This window comes from Capsicum annuum, chromosome 3 (genome assembly GCF_002878395.1).
Source record: "Capsicum annuum cultivar UCD-10X-F1 chromosome 3, UCD10Xv1.1, whole genome shotgun sequence".
NCBI classification, from domain to species: domain Eukaryota; kingdom Viridiplantae; phylum Streptophyta; class Magnoliopsida; order Solanales; family Solanaceae; genus Capsicum; species Capsicum annuum.
In genome coordinates, this window is record NC_061113.1 from 257,540,668 (window position 1) to 257,546,101 (window position 5,434).

A 5,434-nucleotide genomic window follows, 5' to 3' on the forward strand; every position below is an offset into this window, starting at 1 on the left:
TTGGAACTATGAACCTAGGTTTGATACCAAGTTCGCCACGACCCGAACTAGGGCCTGGCCGTGACGAGCATTTCCAACCAAAGAGGCCCGAAACACCCCTATCTGTCTGGTAATCATGCACCTAATTCATATGATCAAAGTAATGCGGAAGAAACATAATAATTCAGAAATATGGTCATAAATATGAAAAGAACAATAACGGGGAGATAAGGTTTCCCTAAACATCAATCAACCTCTAAACAACTGTTTGCGAAAATCTCTAACAAATGACTGAGTCAAGTAACCATATATAAACTGGGACAAGGCCCCAGTAGACCCCAAAAATGAATATAAGATAAAAGGACTGCAGGACATAAGACCTTCCGAAACATAGAAGGCTCACAACTTGTCTCTGCAACTCTGTCGGAATGATCTACTGATTCTCATGACCCCTAGACTGGGCCTCTGAACTTGAGAGGTTGGAAAGGGGAGGGGGTCAGCACAAAAGTACTGGCACGCAAAGATATCAAAACAAAACATAATATTTTTACAAAATATAGTTGAGAGCCATTATAAAGAAATTTCATATCAAATCATTTGAAAACACATGGGCGTAATGCAATAGTTTCTCAACAACAATGAAATACAACTGAGCTAGGTGGAACACCCTAAGTAATTTAAACCAACTGTCTAACCTTGGTTGCCACCGAGATTAGAGTATAAGTGTGGGAGAGACACACAAGATCACGTAGCATGGTGTCTTGACCCAATGGTAGTACCCAAGATCACTTAGCCCGGGCTCCTACCTATAGTACCAACTTAGGAATGACATAAAGTCAAGTAAACAAGATCACTTAGCCTGGTACCAAATCTCCGTGTCGGCAAACACGTTTTCCAGTGATGAGCCCTTACACTCAAACGCCTTCTTCAGGCATCCACCTTTCTTATGTAAAATCAATGCATTCAAATTTTCTCTAATTCAATCACATATCATGTTCTATAGGGTATTGTCATACCCAACTTGCAAGTCATCAATATCACTTCCACATATGCATTATCATGTAAAACCATGGTGCTTCATCATTTACAAGTGGTGAACAATATTTATTTTAAATTCATGCTCTCTTTTGTTGGTCACAATATGATATGGGGTATCAAGACATTATCATGGGAATTTGAAAGCAATTTATCATTCATATCTATCAACTTCCATGGAAAATCTGAAATCACATATGCATGGTTTCAACCATTGAAGTATATAGGCAAACAATTCCCATGACATAAAGTAAATGACTTAGAAATCATATTGAAAGCAAGGTATTTGTATTTGATTGAAAACTCCCATTTAAAAGCATGCATGTTCATAAAAACTACACCCATGAGATTTTTGGATAACCCTACGTATCTCTATTTTCAAGGATAATAGATGATTCTTAAAGCTTGTGGATTGGTGATTCCAAATATGTAATTATCTTTGAAAACCTACGATCGAATCTTGAACAATTTGGGTTTTTATTTTGAAACCCTAAGGAGAATCTTTGAGCACTTTTGATGAATAGAGGTGTATTTTTGGGGTCCTTGGAACTGAATTTCGTGTTTTAGGGCTAAGTAAGGGTGGAAAAGGACCACTTTGTCCCCAAAACGGAGTGTTTAAGTCACTTGAATTCTTTACATAGGCGCAGCCCATCCCATTGCCTATGTTTACATAGGTGCCGCCTAGGTTATTGCCTATGTTTACATAGGCGCCACCTAGGCTATTGACTATGCTTTTTCGTGGCCATGGGCGATTGGTTAGGCGACGCATATCACTTTGAAAGGCCATAAATTCTTGCTCAGGTGTCGGATTTTATCAAAATTGGTATCTTTAGAAAGCTAACTCGAATACCTATCATTTAACACATAGTAGGCTTTCAAATTCGACATATATTTGGAAGCTGGCACACTTTACAATGTCCACTAAAACTTAGTCGATAGAAATAGTTTCAACTCGTCCATGAGTTGAAGGACCTCTATAGTCTAAATTCAAGCTTGAATAGATTCACATGCTACACAAATAATTATCATGCCATATTGGCATAGGATTTTATGCTTCAAAATTATCAACGCATCAAAATCATGGTCTATATTGTAGCCCAAAATGCGGGGTGTTACAGATAATGTGCAGGATTACCTAAAAGCTAGAAATTCAAAGGATATCTGTAAGTCGCCTCGTATCCAACATCAAATAATGCGCATGATTACCCAAAGATTGACAATTTAAGAGAAATTTATAAATCGATCATCGAGTATAACCAGAGAGGTTATCATTCCACATACAACAAGAGATATAGGTAACCAAAAGGTTGCCAATCAAGCACAATACTAAACGGTTGTAGGGACCATTCCGCATAAAGTATCATTGGTGTCCAAAAGGGCCACCCCACTTTGAAGACATATTAGATCAATAAATGTCATAATTATACAACAACCAAGAGGATCGTTGTGTTAGTTGTTACCAGTTATTTCATTCCAAACAGGTACATGTAGAGATGACTCTGCTTTTCAGGCCACAACTCATGTATAGACATGGTAAAAGACTACCTACTTCTTTCATGAATTATGTTAGAACTAACAATTTCGTTTGAGATATTGTCGAGAGCATCCGAGAGGATGAAAATCTCAAATCAAATCCACAGGTATGGATGACTCCAAAAAGGACGCAACATAACGTGGAACTCTTTCTTAGCAGCAAAATGGGACATAGTCTAAACAGGGACGCTATACTCTTTGGACACCAGCTAAAGGATGATCATCACCACCATCCAACCACATCCCTGTTAGAAGGCATGCGGGTATTTTAGGATGTTCTAAGTCTCAGTTTCAACCTTGGGATATTTCTTAACTTATGCCGAGGGTAACCTTCTCTTTCTTCTAAATTCGAGTGATAGGACTACTAGAGTTTTGGAAATTATGCCTAAGTAAATTCTTACGTATGTATGTGAAGGATTCCACATTCATGGTTATGAGGTTACAAGCCTCTTTTTCGAAACTCGATCAACTTGTCACTCATCCCGAGCCAAAGATTGTCTGAAATAGAAGACTATCTTTTCTACCGATCGAGTCGAACTACAAGCTGTCTGATTCCCTAAGTTTTGGGGATATGTAGGCTAGGCTCTATGTAGAAAACTAGAATGCATTCCAACCTCCCCCCAAATCCCTTTATTCCCCAGCTTCTCGATTTAATCAAAAATTTTAAAACCATGATAGTTGGTGAATTTTCTTGAAAATCGTGCTTAAAATCAAGCTTTATGAACTACAAGTGGCCTGAAATCTCATGAAACCTGAGATATGTAGGAAACCTGATACCGAGGTCTGGCCATGACTCCATGAAACTCGTACAAAAGCCAACCTCTTCCAAATTCGAATTTGCGGATGGACAAAAATCAACCTCCCTTTGCCCAGGATTACTTGCATCCATCCTACCCAAAGGGAGGGGGCAATTGTTGACACCTAATATTTTCCCTCCACAACTACGTTTAATCTCGAGTTTCTTCAATTTTTAAATAAAATCACATCAATTATTTTTTCCAAATAAATGCATTTTCAAATAGGTATTTGGGCTAAATTTGTCATTTAAGTGATAATTATATATTTTTTCGTATTTGCATATACGAGATTATATAAATGATTTCAATTAAACGAACATTTTCATCAAAATTGGACTTTAAATTAAGGATTATTTGGAAAATAAATTTAAATAATTAAATATTGATTTAATTATAATTTATTCTCATAAATAATCTATTTGGAGAAATACTTATTTGGTTTTATTAAATACAGAAACTCGGGATTAAAAGAAGTATTAATTCGTATTTAATTTCAATTCAATTTAATCAATCTATTAAATTTGATCATAAATTGAAATTAAATTGGCCACAATCACAATACATTTGGCCAATTAGCCTTTAATTTGATCAAAATTTAATTAGAATGGGTTAAATGTTAACTGAAACTATTTTTTCTAAACTATTCATCCCAAATTTAAACCCAATTTTGCAAAACACCAGGGCCCATTTCATATTTTCTTCAAACAGCAGCCCGCTTCTCCCTATTTAATTAAACAGGCCTAACACTAAAACCACCAGCCCAACACCAAAAATAACCCAACTCGGCCCACCTTATGCTTTTTTCAATATCAACAAACAACAAGCACAAGCCATACGCACAACATCATCAACAATTCAACAACCAAAAACATCGATAACACCAATAATTACCACATTGATAGCCTTCAACATTAATGTTTTCACCCAATAACGTGATCTCAACCACCCAAAGACCCGATCCAAACCCGTCACCAAGCGAACAACATCACCGACCCGATTTCAAGCCCGACCAGCTTCAACCCGACCTCAATCCGATGCTCGCGTGCATCACACGCATCCCACGTGGATTTTATGCAAAGAAGGACGAGAAGCTTCTAAAAGATTGCTTATTTGGCTCGTCCAATGTTCAAATCCGTGAATCTCGGGATAACGGTACAAGGTTGGTACATATTGAGACGATTTTGATTGGTTTGAGCGACATGGTTCTATTTACCCCATTTTCTATTGGTTTTCATCCAAAATCTGTTGAAGATAATCCAAATGGGTACCCTTGTTGATGAAACCCTAGGCCATAGAAGGATTTGAATTTCAAATCTCAAAATATCCTATTTCAAAAATCCCCGATTTACCCTCAATTCGTCTTCTGTATAAGGACCCCTTAGGTCATTATTTCATTAGGGAAATTTTTCTCTCTTCTTCCCTTTTGGATTGGAAATTCGAGCGTCGAAAAATTCGAGTTGGGAAATTTGAGAGGAAAGACAAGAAAGAGAGAGGAGAAAGAAAGAAAAAGAAAGAAAAGTCATAAGAAGTTCAATCTTTCAGTAAAAATTCTGTTGATTTTTAGAAAATTCGTCAGCTAGGAAAGAGACTCCGAGTTGATGACAATATTTTCTGGTGGTCGAAATCCTATCATCAACCCGTCGTCCTATTTTGCTGCCCAAAAACCGATCAGTGCTAGACTTTTTCTTTGTTACTGTGTGTAGAGTTTCGATTTCGATTATTGCGTTGTTGTTTGCTGTAGGGGTCTTAAAAGTACATAGAATTGATACATGAGGGATTGTGTTTAAAGCTTACTTTACCAGTGTCAAAATGCTTTGTTTTAATCCAACTTTGCTCGATGTTGGTAGTTTTGAAATTTTCTTATTCCTTTTCATGAAATGGTCCAGGTGTTAGTATCCTTGTTCTTGAGAATTTTTCACTGATTCACCTTTTTTAGTTTCAGAATACACTTGAAAGGGGTTAGAATCGAGTTTAGAATAAGTTTTTTTTTTTGCGACGTAATACATCTTTACCTTGATGTTGGCCGATTCGAATTTTTCTTTAGCTTCTTTTGAAACTGGAAAGGTGCGAGAAGTGAGATTGGAACAAGT